We start from the raw sequence: 17,229 nt of genomic DNA, 5'->3' as shown, positions 1-17,229 counted from the left end.
GAAATTTCTTTAAGTCGCCCATCTAATGTAGGTCATACTTTGGTCCACTAAACCATCTCTTCAAAAGTCAATGAAGGCAGCTTTCCCTGCAGCACTGGAACTAATCACTCTTCCATTACACAAGGTAGTAGGATAATTTGGGGGGCCACATGTCTAAATGAAATTGAACAGGATATGATTTTTTTTAAACATCTCATACTGTTTAACAAGTAGCGATGAATCTACCCTTTCTCTCTCTTCAACTTGGATTCTCTCTCTGTATAATATAATCCTTGTTTGGAATCAATTTATGTTTTAGGGAATTTGTAAGCTTAAATGTATGTATTTGAAATGAAGGAGCATTCACATGTTTTGAGGACCCACTGGCCTTGTCATGCAGGGTTAGATAGCTTATTCATAGCTCAAGTCAAGATCCCAGGCATTAATTTGGATGCTGGAGACTCTGGGATTTAAACCAGTGATTAATGAGTCTTTAAATGACTAGTCAGTCATTTGTGTATAACTCCCCAGCTCAGTACAGTCTTTTTTATTTAGTTTTAAACACGCCTCAACAAGAGAGTAAATCTTGCAGAGAAGGCTTTGTAAAGAGAGAAATCACACCCACAGAATGTTTAGCATATTGACTGCCATTGCCATTCCAATGTTCTCATAATAATTATTTAGTGATTCTTTAAAAGGTACACAATCATGTATGATTTGCAGACCATGCCGTTGGATACATTTTAGTCCAGGAAGAACCTCCAAGTTCTGTTTTCCTCAAGACTAACAGAGGACAAAAGCCTTGAGTTCTGGACATCAAAAAGAAAAAAAAAATATGATATAAAGGTCTCTGTTCTTTCCACGCTGCTATTTCATCTGTGTTTCTTCCTCTTGGTCTCAGCTTTGACCAATGACTTTTTCCAAACTATCAAGGCTTTGAAGCATTCTCCTGTTGAATAATACTCAGAGAAATTGAGATTTGTGGAGCTATTTTACTTTTCCAAATGCTTCTACAGCAGTGCCTACCTTACCCTCCCACAGTCAAATACAACTTTCCTTATTTTATCAGAGCAAAACATATTTAGATGGTGAGATTAAGTGGCATATTTAAGGTTCTATAGATATCCCACATCTGACAGAAACCAGAACTCAAGTTTAACTTCTAATTTTGTGTTCCTTTACACAAGGACACAAGTTGGACCCTAATACAAATTGGTTGCAAAGTCCTCTGTATTTCTAAAGTTGTCAAGAAAAATCTCATGAGATATGTTTTGCTAAGTTCCAGACCCATATATCCAACCAACTACCTGACCTCTACTTGGTGAATAAACATCTTACAATTGTGCTTGTTCTTGTTATAGTGTTTCCTCTATCTTCTCAGATTTGGAGGTGGAGGACTTGTGAATTACAATGACAACAGGTGGATTAACAGAAGAAAAGACAGACAAATTTATTAATTTTAGTTTTACATGCCCTGGGGTATCACAGAAAGAAGTGAATATCCAGAAGAGTGGTGAAAGCTTATATACCCTCTTACTAGGGGAAAGGGAGGAACAGAGGGGCTCTTCTGGGAGAACAAATGATTTCTTAAGAGGGAGGGAAGAAGGGGCCCTTACAGAAACACAGAAGACTTTCAGGGGAAGATAAATGGGCCACTAGGAGAATAGATGGGAGAAAGGATAGTGATAGTTTGTGAGAATGTCTGTCTGGGTGTGGTGCCAACTTCTCTCCCAGAAGAGGAGACTAGAGTTGCTCCCGGGGGTGGGATTTATGACAGTTGAGTTCTTTTGGGAGGTTCTGCTTTTAGGCAGACATGGTATTTCAGGAACTCAAATGTCTTCAGTACAAAATAATTCTTAAGACAAAATGGCATATTTTGGCCTGGCAAATTATGATCCTCTTCACAGCTTTGTAAAATACAGGTTTACTGAGGTATAACTGACTTACTGCACATACTTAAAGCATGTTATGTGATGAATTTTAGCCTCTATATATGTGTGGGAAGTCAACACCACAATTAAGATAATGAACTTATCCATAACCCCCAAACTTTCCTTGTAGCCTGCTGTAATGCATCTCACATCCCCCAAACAGAGCATTTTATTTTAAACTCCAAACATGTTTCTACCTTAGCTAACCCTGTTGTAGCAGACTGTATTGCCCTCCACACTGTTATTAAATCCAATACCCTGCTCCTCCATATATATTTCCTATCAAGGAGCCACAGACCCTCTGAACCCACTTCTTTTCATGTCTCTGGTCACTGCCCTAGTCCAAGCTACTTGGTCTACACCTTTTTTTAGCTGTATATAAAATTTAATCTCATCAAATGTACAGTTTTCACATTTCACAACTTACATTGAGGAGCCAGTGCATCCTTTCACATGAGCACTGTCAAACAAATGGGAAGAAGAAATTAGAGGGCAGCTTGGCGTTGATGGCTGGCTGAGCTCTGAAGCCTACTTCTGCAGGCGCAACACATCCACAAAAGTAACCACAGTGGAAATAAGAACTGCTCTTTCATTTCCCGGGTTCCTGCATAACCGGTCTACATGCTTCCACTCTTGCTTGCTATAATCCATTCTTAATATAGCAATAAAACTGATCTGTTAAATATCCAGTCCACTCAAGTCACTCCCTTGCTTAAAGCCCTCCAGTAGCTTTTCACTGTCTAGAATACAATGCTGACTTGTCATAATCATGCCCTATGAGGTTGGTGGTAATCAACACTACCATGATGCCATCTCTGATGCCATCCCTTCCCCTGTTTACTATTCCCCCTCTCCGCCTCCCCCAACCCCACCCCAACTCCCTGCACTCACTCCACTCTAGCCGCTCCAGCTTTCTTCCATACTCCTGCCTCTGAGCCTTTGTACCTATTCTTGCCTCTGCCTGGGACACTCATTCTTCAGATTCACGTAACTGGCTCCTTGTCATTCATATCTCAGCTCAAATGTCCTCTCTCTGGAAGAGCCCTGGGAGACCTCAACATCCCTATGTCTTGTCTCCAAGTCATCCTTCTATTCTGTTTCTTCATAGCACTTTTAGTGTTTGGCATTCCTTACTTATATCTTTATAGCTTTATTATCTGGCTCTTCCACTGGGACGTAAACTTGAGATCTATTTTTCACTCTATTCTTCCCTACTATAACATCCTAAGCTTTTCATTCATTATCTCAGTCCATCTTTGCAACACTCCTATGAGAGAGGACCATTATCATCACTGTTTCAAATCGAGGAAACTGAGGCTCAGGGAGCTTAAGTAATTTTCTCAAGGTCATACAGCGAACCCAAGTAGCCTGGCTGCAGAGCCTTCACTTCAACCTCTCTGCACGTTGCCCAAGCTAATGAATCTCTTGGCTCACTCTTACACATATTAAACAATACTCATAACATCCTAATTGTGTATTTCTGAACAAGTGGTAGACCTAACCTCTCTAATTTGGCTTTCTCATCTCAAAAACAGAAACACTGTAGAACATAACTCAGAGGATAATAACGAAGTTAAATACTAACAGGTTAAACTAAGATGTTAAATATCAGCGGGTCTGTGGTTCTCAAAATGTGGTCTCTGGACCAGCAGCATCAGTGTCACCTGGGAAGTTGTAAAAAAATGCCATTTTTTCAGTCTCATCCCAGACCTACTAAATCAGAAATGCCTGGGGTGGGGTCCAGTCATCTGTATTGTAACTAATCTTCCAGGTGAATGTATGCACACTAAACTTGGAGAATTCTGGGTAGGTAAATCTTTCAGCTAGTGTCTGGCATAAAATAAGTGAAAATAATAAGGGCTGTTATTAAAACAGCCAGGTAAATAGTCCAACATTGGTCTCACTAGGGATGTTACTTATGGTTTAGCAGGACGATTTCTTGTTACATAGATTTGTTCCTCACATTTCAATTTTTAGCATCCTTGGATCCTGGGCACTAAACGTCAGTTCCAAACCCTCCAAATTTTGTGACAAACAATATATGCCTCCCCTTCGTTTCCAAATCCACCTGCTGTAGGTGAAATACTCAGGTACGTCACCAGTTAACAACCATAGTCCACTCATCAGAACGGTCCTCTGATATGCTTTTGTGTTCAGATTACAAATGGACTTCTGTGAAAAGGAGATGTGGGATGAATTAGAAGAAATTTGAGTGGCAAAGCAGCACTGACATTTAGGGTCCTCTGAATCGCTTATTTAGCAGACTCTGCAAGGAATATAAAGATGAGTTAGAAATGGATTCTGCCCTCAAGGAGTTCAGTATAATTGGAGGAGTTAAAGTAATTGCAAAAATAATTATATCACATAGAATAGTGAAAGTCTCTGAGATGCTAACCAGTATTAGAATTCTGAAAGAGTAACCAACTGTACAGGGAGCTAGGACAGATCGCTTGATGAAGGCAGTATTTGAGATGATAAACACCTTTGGTTAAAAGAATTTAGACTTCCTCAGTTTAAATGGAAATGAATAATGACACCACGTCAATTTTTATGGAAGAACAGACACATGCACGTGGAAGAAAGAGAAAGAGAGATACAAAGATGTGAAGCAATTATGAGTAAAAAATTCCTTTCAGAACGAATGATCCACTGTTTCCCAACAGAAACCAGTTGACAAAGTTTCAAAAATGCTTGCACCATCCCAACAATTCTACAAATTCTCTGCACATTCTTATCAATAGAGATTTCCAAGTCTGCCTGTCAATCAGGGATAATTTCCAAATCCTTTAAATAAATGCTGCCTCCCTCATCCAAGATGGAAACAGATGTTCCCACAGAATCGCAGAAGAGTTGACAGACAAGCCCAAATGCTTTCAACTTTCAAAATTCTCCTGCTGTCCCTAGTTCTGATGTCACTGCAGAAATCCCAGGAAAGGGGTGGTGATGGGTGGGGAATGAAAACAACCTGTGATGATCATTTGGGATGTTGGGGTCTCCTTAAGGCTGGTATGGAAATAATCTCGAGTGCCAACATTAATCAATTATTAATGGCTGTCTGGAAAGGACTGTGAGGCCATAGTTAGCAAGAAAGAATGCCATAAATAATTAGCAATATCTACCATGCAAAAGTGCTAACTTGTGATTGGGCACAAAGTTTGTCTCACATCATTTCTATGTAGGTAAAAATGTCTTATGCTATTCTGGAGGGGATAGTATTTGATCAACAGAATAACTGAATCTGTATTATATTGGGGGCACATGATATCGGAATTTTGCTGAAGTATTTGATTTCTATTTAGACACACAGATCTCTAAAACATAGTCTTCCATCCTAATGGCACGTTCTTCTCTCCATTCTGAATCTGATGGAAAGAAATAAGCTGCATTTGTTAGCTCATTCATTCAGTCAGCCTGTCATTGTCTGTCCTGGTTATCTACTGCTGTGTAACACATCACTCCCAAACTCGGTGGTTTGAAGCACCAATAATCATGTTATTATCTCTCCTAATTTCTAGGGGTCAGAAATTTTGGAAAGGCTCTGCTGGGTGGTTTTGGCTCAGGGTCTCTCATTTGGTTTCAAGTCAGATGGTGGCTGGAGCTGGGAGAGTATGGAGCTGGGGCAGCTGGAATATGAATGGGTATCTCACTCTCTTCACATAGTTTCAGCGCCTTTCCATGGGGGTTAATTTGGACTCCAAAGACAAGATGTGTCACCTTGTATGATTTAGCCTCTGAAGTTACAGACTATCACTTCCACCGTACTCTACTGGTTGCAAGCCAATTAAAAGCACCCTTGCTTTTCAGATCCTCTTGATGGAAATGTGACTAGTTTTTAGAAAAACATGTGGGATACGAGAAATCACTGTCATAATCTCTGGAAAGTATGATCAGCCATACTCACAAATATTTATTGAGAACCTGCTATGTGCCAGGATACACATATACTGGGAATACAGTGAAGAGGACAGACAAGGTCCTTTGTCCTGTGTTGCTTGTGGTCTACTGAGGATGAGTGAAGAGATGAACAATAAGTGAATAAACAAGGAAGTTAATTTTGGATAGTGATAAGTGACATAAAGAATATTTTAAAAGTAGGTTAACTGGATTTGGGGGGTGCTTTTTTAGAGAAAGGTGGTCAGGACAGGGGTCTCTTTTAAGAGAGAACTTAATGATAAGAAGGAAACAGTCACATGGACATCTGGGGGGAACCACATTCTAGATAGACAGAGGAGCAAATGTGAAATAGGGACAAGCATGAATGACATGCTGGAGAAACAGCAAAAGGTCTGGTGGCAGGAGCACAGCGAGCAAGGAGGCAGGTGGCATAGGATGAAGTCTAAGTAGCAGGTTGGGGACAGCTCAGGGAGAGCTTCAAGGCTAAGAGAAGAAGCACGGATTTTGTTCCAATCCTCATGTCAGATCCATGAGGGGAGGCACTTACCCTGCTTGTTCACTGTTTGCACCACAAGGCCCAGAACTCTAACACAGCTGGCACTCAGCTGATATCTGGTGGACTGAGAATGAATCAGGAACACCAAACCTCAAGTCACCCACCCACAACTCAAGGCAAGCTCTAGGCAATGGGGACATTTTTCCAAGGTGACAGAGTGGTTGAGATCTCACTTCAAATCTTTAGCTTAAGACGGGCTGGGCTCCTCAACTGCATCTATTACCACCTAAATGAAGATGCATAATAGGGAGCTAATTATAATGTGTCTTGCCCTGCTCTTGAATAATTAAATGTTTTACTGTGATGTTACAATTTGAATTTATTATCCTTTGCTGGGGAACAAAATTAAACATAATGAGGGCTGTTAGTCTCCCCTCAGTTTTGCCTGTATCCTGTACCTTTTATCATTTTTACCACTTTGATTAATGGGTTTAATTTACTTTGGAATATGTAGGAATCAGTGGGGGGGTGAGACTATTAAAATCCTTTTAATTAGACTAATAATATCAAATCTGCATGTGTTAACAAGAGTGCACCATTAATTAGCTTTTTTAGGTGGTTTCTGGAAAGGTAGCAGAGTAGCTTTGAAATATCCTTGGTGATACCAGATTTATTAGGTTGACAAACAGAGCATGATGTTACATGTTCCCTCAAGAAGAGGAGCCTTTGGTATCTCAAGGTGTAGAGAATTGCACGTGACAGGTGGACACGTCCCTAACTTGTTGTGTGGGATGACTTCTGTTTACCCCTCCAGGTCCACTATCGCCCCTGTTCCCTCTGCTCTCTGCCCCAGGGCTCTTCTGGCTGGACAGTATCATGGGGCTCCTAGGCAGTCTGCCAGCTGGCTGGATTTGGCTAATGGAAGCTCCAGCAGGAGATCAGGGTATTTATTCCTTGGCTTCCCTCCTTTGAGATCAGTAGAGGTGGCTGTGTCCCTGGACCTAAAACCACTTTACTTCAAGACAACTTTCCTCACACAACTCTCTCCCTCTATGTTCTGCTAGCATCTTTCTACTTTTGTCTCCTTCAGATCTAGAAGAGCTAATAACTCTCCCTCCACTGTTTGGCCCAGGTCCTTGCACTACCTCTGTGACTCTCCCAAATCCTACTCCCACCTTTGTAAATGCTTTCTTTGAAAAGGGATCCTCCTTGAAATAGCTAGCTTTGAGTGTACTGTTTCCTACTGGGACTCTAACTGATGCCCCTTGTTAATGCTAATGGTTGATTTATTGTAACTTTGCACGTTTCATTTAAACTGACTGCATCATTTAAACAGGTTTCTGTGTTATGCTTTTAAGATGAGATAGGATTATATGTAAAGGATTATGCATTTTCATATGTCAATATTCCTCTACCACCAATATTTGGTATAATAAGAAATGAAGAGTATTTTGGGTAGAGGGTAGGATACCATATTTAATAGCTGAAAAAAGTGCTCCCAAAAATAAGTCACTTTTAAAAATTAAAATCTCCCCCAATTTATTAAATAAGTATCATAATTCAATCAGCAAATTTGCTCTTGGGTCACTATTTTAAAAATACCACATTAGTTATTCTCTAAGAGAGGAGTGTACAATCTTCCATGTTTATGTGATGAAGTAGATATTAGAAATCTATATTACTACCAAAAAACCACATATATGTTATACACATGCATATAAAATGTTCCTCAAGGTTTTCAAAACTCCAACTATTTAAGGAGAAAAATGTGTTGAAGCTTCTTAGCACCAACTTCTAGAAGTTAGTCACAAATTTCTTTTTAAGCTTGCCAAAGCAGAGCTGGCACGTGGCTCTCTGAGGGGAGAGCCCTTAGGCCTTGATCTTCTTTGCTTGATTTCCAGCTGCTATTCCCACATACCTTCTCTCACAGCTAAGAGGTTTCAACAAGTTCCTCGTGTCACAGCAGCAGGGTGATGGAGCACGCTAGTCTGTCTAGTACCCACTCCCTGCTTAAAACTTTGCTAACAGATTTTACAGGGAGTGGAAATCAAGCTGGCCACATAGACAGTTTTGGCCACTCGGATATAAGCATAAGTTGTTTGGTAGAGTTTCGGGAAAATATGCTTTTAAAATACAACTTTTCCCCCTTGTCTTCTGACTTTCCACCTGGAAATCAAATGTAATGGCTGAAGCTCCAAGAATCATTTAAGCATCATTATCCTGAGAACTTTCTTACACTCTTGGTAGGAATGTAAGTTGGTGTAGCCACTATGGAAAACAGTGTGGAGGTTCCTTAAAAAACTAAAAATGGAGTTGCCATATGATCCAGCAATTCCTCTCCTGGGTATATATCCAGAAAAGATGAAAACTCTAATTTGAAAAGATACATGCACCCCAATGTTTACAGCAGCACTATTTACAACAGCAAAACATGGAAGCAACCTAAATGTCCATCAACAGAGGAATGAATAAAGAAGTAGTGGTATATACAAATAATGGAATATTATTCAGCCATAAAAATGAAACAATTCCATTTGCAGCAACATGGATGGATTATCATACTAAGTAAGTCAGACAGAGAAAGACAAATACCATATGATATCACTTATATGGGGAAATCCAAAATATGATACAAATGAACATATTTATAAAGCAGAAACAGACTCACAGATACAGAAGCCAAACTTATAGTTACCAAAGGGAAAAGGGAGTTGGGAGGGGTAAATTAGGAGTTTGGGATTAGTAGATACACACTACTATATATGAAATAGATAAGGAACAAGGTCCTAAAGTATAGCACAGGGAAATATATTCAATATCTTATAATAAACCATAATGGAAAAGAATATGAAAAAGAATATATTATATATATATATGTAACCGAATCTCTGTGCTGTACAACAGAAACCAACACAACATTGTAAATTAACCATCCTTCAATTAAAAAAAAAAGGATCATGGCCACTTCTCTCTCTCTCCCTCTTCGGAGATGGCCCGCACTCTGTCTATGGAGTGTACCTACTTTTAATCTGAGCACCCAACCCCCACACCTCGTGGCCTTTCTCTTGCCTTTCAATGTATCTCTCTGAATAGATCTACCTTCACTCAACTGTGGCTCGCTCTTGAATTCTTTCCTGCACGAAGCCAAGGACCCACACTTGGTGGGGCACATCCCAGGGGCTCAACCAAGACCTGGGACTCGGCCCTTCTCATGCCCCACATCTGTTTTCCTGCATCATATCTTTGGCACCCAAAAGTGGGGCATTTACATAAACAGGGCTCAAAGGGCATAATCTTGATCTGCCTATTGGGTTATGGCTCCCCTCTCTTTGGAGGGTGGCAGGGAGTTTCTCCTGCGCCATGCAGATTCAAGTAGCCCTTAGGTGGTGGCTGACGCTGCCTGTAGGATCTCGCAGAGACCAGTGCTCTAGCCATGAAGGAGCCTACCGAGCCCAAGGCTTTTCTACCCTTGATCTTTTCTCATTCTCCCCTTTATCGCTCTGTCTCTTTGGACTCAAGAAGATCCACCAAGGCGACCACTTGGACATCCAAATTAAGACCATGGGGCAAGTAATTGGCAACCTGATTGGTTCTCATGGAGAACGTTGCAACAATTGCCGATTGTGCCAGTGTGATTGAAGGAGTCAGTTGGAGCCGAAATGCCTTGCTGAATGGGGACACCAAGAATTATGACTGGGATTCTGGCTACAAGTGTCATCAGCTAGGAAGTGGTGCAATTGTGGTTCAGCTGGCACAGCCATACATGATTGGGTCAATACGGTTATTACTGTGGGACTGTGACGATCGGAGCTATAGCTACTACGTTGAGGTTTCCACCAACCAGCAGCAGTGGACCATGGTAGCCGGCAGATCCAAAGTCTCTTGCAAGTCCTGGCAGTCAGTAACTTTTGAAAGACAGCCAGCCTCCTTCATCTAGATCGTTGGGACACACAACATAGCAAATGAGGTGTTCCACTGTGTCCACTTTGAGTGTCCTGAGCAGCAGAGCGGCCAGAAGGAGGAAAACAGCGAGGAACTGGGGACAGAGGACAGCAGCTCGGCCAGTCAGCAACTCAACCCCCACACCCTGCAGGCCCCCAGTGGCAACCTACTGCCCCCCAGCCCAGGTTCCAACTCACGCTCTTCCAACCGGCAGCACCAATAAAGAAGTCGCACATGTGAAGTGACTCCGGTGGGCCCAGGTGGCGCCAGGACCTGTGTCCGCCCCAGCAGGGATCTTTTTAGACTGCCCCTTCCCCCACTCCCTGGAGTAGCACACCTGGCTGCAGAAATGACACAGAACAGGTTTTCTCCCAAGGACACAAAGGGGCTGCTTTGTTCTCCTCAATTTGTTCAAATCAGGCTGGTCTCCAGGGGAAGAAAGTGGGTCTTCAATCTTCATCAACTCCACCATTAACACCCTACCTCTCTAATCTAACCCCGCAGAGGGCACAGAAGGAAGTATCACACAGGCCCGAGTCGGAATACGGAAACGGCACACGAACACATGGGGCTGGAAGAGATGTATGAGGCCTCTGTGACCCAGAGGCACCCTTTAGGAAATGGGTTCCGCAGTGTTTACTTTTATGGAACACACTGCCCTGGCAACTAAATGATCTTTTATTTCTTTTAGTTACTCCTCCGTTTACTGAACCATAGGTGTTCCAGATCTTTCTGAAAGGCTCAAACAGCAAATTGCTTGTTTTAATCCCTCTTGACGCTGTAATTTTCCTTCCTTAGCTTTGAATGGTTGAGCGTGGGGACGGATCTCCTCGACAAGGCGCCAGTGCAGCTCATCATGGCACCTTGTCTGACAAGGAAAGTCCTTTGAGGAAGTTCAACCAAATACACAGTGAGCAAATAAAAAAAAATAAAAAAATAAAAAATAAATTAAAAAAAAGAATCATGACCCTGAGAACGAATGCCATACCCTAAAATACAAGGAGCAGAAGAAAGCAAACCTGCTAGGACACTAATGATGTCATGGACCTACAGCAGCAGCCCCAGATGACTCACTATTGACTTTGTTAACAGCTCTGTTGTTGAACCTACTATTACTTGTACCTTAATGAAATTTCTAAATAATACCCAGGGGAAACTCTCACGACTACCATTTGTGCCATCCTTGAGAGGAGACTGGCTTATTTAATGATTAAGAGAAATTTCTGAAATGTAGACCTAGGCAAGCTTCCACTCCTGGAATGAGGTTAGAATATAGACACAAGCTTGCTCTTCTACCTGAGCTTTTGTACCAACCAGACTAGAAAATTCATCAATTCTCAGGATCCCCCTGTACATTTCTGTGCCTAGGATTTGTAATTCTTTCAATAGTCTCATTAAATATGAAATACTATGTTGGATTCTTTGTAGACTAGTCTGTGTAACTGTACTTATTTTTGAAATAGAAATTCACAACCTTCCCTGCTAGATTGTGAATCCATGAGGGCAGGTTCCCCGAGTACCCAGAACAGCCACCTCAGGAGAGGTACGTTGAAACACTGAGTAAAAGGCCAATTAACAAGTCAAAGAAAATAAGTTAGAACAGAAAGACTTTTTAAAAGCTCAAGCAATGAGGGGAACTATAAAACAGAATTTAATTTTGGCTAAGGAGGGGCGGTGGGGAAGGGGCTACTAACTGAATCCTGTGTGTCGAGGGGTGGACAAGTCTGCAATTTGGGGAACAGGAGACAATATCTGTGAGCTCTATTTTATCTTGTTCCAGAGGCCAAACTGTGACAAAGACCCCAAGCCAGGATGAATGGCCTCGACAACCCCAAACAATCTCTAAATTCTGGACAAGAGCATTTAGGCCCACTATGAGAAGAACCATATAAGCATTTCTGGTCATTCTTCAATGAACAAATAACCCCTATCAGTCAGTAGTAGCAGTGGGGAAACCTGGGCAACAATAACTCATTTCATAATTGTGTCCATCACCTTGGACCTTCCTGGCCCCTCTGCTGAGATGTGTAAACTCTCTTCAATAAGACACTCCAAATGCAGGGCCAAGGCACACCTGGGGCATGTCTCCTGGGTTTAACAGTTGTGCTTTGAAACATTCTTGCCCTTCTGGTTTCTTGTTCCGCTGGCTCCCTTACCGTAAGTATTATGTTATCATCTGACCCAGAGCCAAGGACACAGGTCTGCAGAGGCCCCAGCTGATGTGGGAACAAAGTGTTTAGCTTCGTGGGACTGAGTCTGCCGGGCTAAGCAGCATCCCCGGGCCGCCAGAGGGCTAGTATTACTCATGTGCAGTTGTTCCATTATACTCTTTTCCTAAGAGACGGACGAGCCTTTGCAGATTAAGCAGTTATTTGCACTTCCCCAGTTCCACATGGGCTTTTTTGCAACATCCCACCAAAATATGTTTCACATGGAACCCCGACCTTCACTGGGCTTATGCAGTGATGGATGTGTTCTTCTCGTCCGGAGTTCTAAGCCACTTTGTGATTTGTGTGAATCGACTTTGCTCTCAGGTAGTAAAATCAAATCCACAACTGGTCAGATTTTCTTTTCTTGCAGGAGTGACTTTGCTTATAATCATTCCTTTGTGTCTGGTGCCAGGCAGTGAGCGGGATGGCTGTAGCGGGCTGGCAGTAAGACACGCAGTGTAAAGGACACCAAATTAAAAGCAAGGATGACTGTGTTCCGGGGCTTATTCTGCCATCATCTGGTTTCCTGATGCTGAGATAATGCTCAAGCAACCCCTCTTTAGGGAAACTTTCCTTGATCTCACCCCTCCCTTGCCTGTCCCCCGTCTGGGTTTCATACTTCTCCTCTCTGCTCTTGTATTACCCTGAACTTTACTTGATGAAGCTTTGCTTCAGATAATAAAGTAAACAAAGTAACAAAGCTTTGACCTTGAAACACCTTCAGAGCGTACACACACTGGAAGGTAGAATGAGGATATAAAATACTCTGTTCCAAAAAACAGTAGTACTTCTTATCACCTCCAGGTTCAAATATCATCTCTGACATCAATACAATCCCATCTGAATAACTCTCTTTTTGGTACGTACCCTAATTGCTTCTACATTCTCCTATTCCTTTGCCTCCCCAGGTTCTTGATGGTCTGGCAGGACTAAGGTGCCACCCCAAGGCTGGGGGAAAGATGTTCAGTATGATTCTGGTTATTGTGCTACCCTACCCTCCTTCCTCACTGGCCTCCATGGAGATGTCCCTTGTTCTGCTGGGCCCTGGACATCCTATCCTGGTGTCTGTGAGGTATGCCTGGCTCTGCTTGTTCTTTGGAGCTGGCTCTCACTGCTGAAGGCCATGGCCCCCCGTTCCATAGTCCTAATGTGACGTTATTACACTCAGCACAGAAGATTGGAAATGTATGTGGCATTTGCGAATGTGGCAATGAATTTGGATACTCTATTCTTCAGATATAAATATGCTCCTCCTATTCAAAAGAAGATGATTCCTTAACATGTTTTGCCTTTTCAACAACCATCAACAATTCATAGCAACAGATTCTGCTGATCTGCCTAGCAAAAAACTCAATCTGTTTATACCTGTGAATCACGAAAATTGCTCGTGAATAAGTATGTTTTGTTCATTCAAAAGTTTGATCCTTTAGATCCATTAAGCACTATATTTGAAAGGAACAAAACTGGCAACTGTGTTTTAATAATGTGTTTAAATACTTAAACATGTTAACATTTTATTAATAAATATTAGAGTGTATTCTATTCTAGGTACAGGTGAATCTAACTATTGATTTTAAATAGACTAGGACCTTCAAAGAAAACCTTGAGGAACTTTAAGTCCTGTTTTTCAAGTTGTTTTACAAAGAAAAATAGATTTCATTCGCATAATCCACTAGTCATATTTAATTATACATGTCTACATTTCAAAGAACATATTTGCCTTGAGCCAGGGAAAACAGAATCCCAATAGAGTTCATACTGAATGCCTGCATCCTAGAATACCACACAGAGAGTGACATAGGCCATGAAATTATTCATACTGCTTGTATACTTTGGGGGATGAATATCTTGAAGATAAACTCAGAATTTTAGTAAATTGAACATTTTTTTGCAATAACTAAAAGCAGAGGGGTAAATAATTCAAAACGGCAGATAATCTAAACTTAAATTTAACTGTGAAATATGTTAAACATCTAACCCACTCTAGATGCAACAATTATGTTTTACCTGAACTCATATTTAAATTGATTTGAATACTTATTAGTGACGGGTAAGTATGTTATCAGGTAAGAATGAGTCTGAAATAAGATACGCAGGCAAAGTAGATTCAAAGTCCAGATATGACTGTGGTTTTTTAACTTCTTGGTAAGCCTATTATGTTAAAGAACCACACTTTTTACATCGTTCTCAGAGGATATGTCTCTTCTGTTTGTTTGAGGTATAAGCAAATCAAATGTTAAACAGTCACATAATACAGCCAAGCACTAGCTTTCATTTCATCAGTCCATATCCACAGTTAGCCCACCAATACATTTCAACCAAATTTCACAATTTGGACTTGCCCCAAATGACCTACAGTTACCCAACTTTGTATTAAGCAATTTTCTTTGCCAGACACACTCTCTCTGCCTTGTCACAGGAGTCAACTCAGGAGGGTGTGAAAGAAATGGCTTCTGAGGTTTGGAGTCCAATAAAAACTACCAAAAAAAAAAAAAAACAAACAAAACCAAAAAACCCAGATCATTGATAATCGCTGATAATAATTGGGCCTGTCCTCTCTGACTCAGGTCATCGTGGCAAGTGCTTGACTTGGGTCCTCCCATGACGCTTTGCACTGTTAAGATTTGGACACTGTCAGAAATATCTAAGGTCCCACAGGGTAAAGTCAAATTGAGCTTGTGCCTCAAAACGCGAGGAAGTACAGTACACTCCTATATTCAGGGAAATCAAAGACTCAGAGCAAGGCAGAGAGAAAGTGAAATACTAACGCTACGAAAAAAAAACAGACACATCATTTAGCTTAAGTAAATAAATAAGGGTGATGAATGAGCTGTCACCGTCTTCCACATTCTCCCTGTTTTGTGGCTTCATGTTAGGACTGAAGCGTGTTTTATAAACCTTAGAGTCAACACAAGCCTTGGGACAAAGGGTAACACACTTCAGGTGGATTAAGCCCAGCTCTGAGGCACAACAATTGACAATAAAGTCTCTGGATCTTTATACTGGACGTTGGAAAACACAACAAGTAGGATGTGTAACTGACAGGACAGAACACGGCCACTACACGTTACTAGAGGCCACTGCAGCTGGTTCTGCCTTTAGTGTCAGAACACTGCTACTGTGTTCTGCTTCTTCTCTCACCATGAATTTCCTTCTGCACTTTAGGTATACTCTACAGGCTTTTCTTAATTTCTCTACTAAACTCTAAGCAATTAAAATAAGGGATGGATTTATTTCTAAGAAAAAAATAATACCACAGTTAGTCCGGTGCCTCACACACCACTGAATCTCAATAACTATCTCTTGAATTTTGCCTATAGATCATATAGACAGGAACACACTTAACAGTCATGTAAGAAACAGTGTAGCTTAATGGCCTGCAGAAAGCTGCCAAGGTTCAAATCCTGGCTCTGACACTTGCAAGCTGTTTAATCCTGGACAAGACTCCCCGTGCCTCAGTTTTCTCAGAAGTAAAATTGTACGAATGATAGTAAGTCTTAAAACTGTCAGTATATGCAAAATACCTCAAACAGTACATGGCATGTATGTAGTGTTAATTATTATTATTATTATTATTACTATCAATACCGTTATATTATTCCTAGTTTAATTGTCCATGAAAATTACACTGGGTTGAGGTTCCACAGGAAGGGACGATAATAAAAAAGTTTCACGCCTCACAAATTCTATTTGCAAGAGATCACAAGCTTTTAAATCTTCCTCCTTCTGCTCACAGCAAAATAGGGGCACCCACTATGGAAACGTCACCTCCTCCTCTCTGTGAAGAGTCCCCTGACCCATCACCCCCCAGGTCCAAATATCCCTGCAAATTAGACAGAGCTTATGGGAAAAAGGACACAGTATGTTTCGCCACTCAAAATGACTGATTTCTTGTTGGACTTTATTTCTGATTTCAGTTCAATTTGGGATCCAAGACCAAGGGATGTTCTGTGGTAGGTGTCTGATCAAGGACAGAAAGCAAATCCAGTGGATAACTCATCAGACAGAAGAAAGCCACAACAATTTCGGGAGGCATCAGCCTGGCTGATTAGCAGTCAATTAATTACCATGTATCTTTACAGAGCTGATTGGGAATAGGATGCTAGACTTACTGTGAAAAGCCCAAGAACAGCAGGTGTTCCACAAACAGGTCAATGCTGACTTTCTTCCCTCTCCAACCCTCGTCTCTCCTCGTCTCCCCTCTTACTACACCCCTTAACAGCTGTGAGGAGCTTATGTGTTGCAGGAACACTGAGGTGCCCAAAGCAGCCAAGTTCATCTTTTTTTTCTAACTCTTCCTTGAATAAAGGCCTTGTCTAGTTTAAACATTTCATTTACCTTAACTATTCCTTAGAGGAGCTTTGAACACACTTTTCCAATCTTCAGCAGATCAAGTAGACCAAAATAAGGATACAAAAGAAATGAGAAATGGTAGATAATTTTGGTTTTATAGCTTTGATTTAAAATTTATTCCCTAGAGGGACTACACATTTTTACTAGGCCATGAAGAACACCTCAACAAAATCCTCAAATAAATTGTACAGGCTTGTCAGATCAGCAGAGAGTAAAGTAGGTAACAGGGTCCAGGCTGAGAGAATTTTGAGAGGGCCTGCCCTTGTGAGGGTGGGGTAAATCCTTCACAACAGGGTTGGGGGACTGAGAGAGAGCATGGGGCAGAGCCAATACCTTTTGTGGAGGACCACACTTACAAAATGGCACCATCATTCGCTCACCTTCCTTATGAGTCTTGTGGACAGAGACTAATGGTTCAGTTGCA

The 17,229-nt window shown here is 41.3% G+C and overlaps 1 pseudogene; it reads left to right on the top strand.

Moving 5' to 3' along the window:
- The first annotated feature begins 9,892 nt into the window (after positions 1–9,892).
- Positions 9,893–10,465, top strand: LOC102516827 (annotated as a pseudogene).
- Positions 10,466–17,229: the final 6,764 nt, after the last annotated feature.

This window comes from Camelus ferus, chromosome 17 (genome assembly GCF_009834535.1).
Source record: "Camelus ferus isolate YT-003-E chromosome 17, BCGSAC_Cfer_1.0, whole genome shotgun sequence".
In the NCBI taxonomy this organism is placed as follows: domain Eukaryota; kingdom Metazoa; phylum Chordata; class Mammalia; order Artiodactyla; family Camelidae; genus Camelus; species Camelus ferus.
This window is presented reverse-complemented; position numbering and strand designations above follow the sequence as displayed.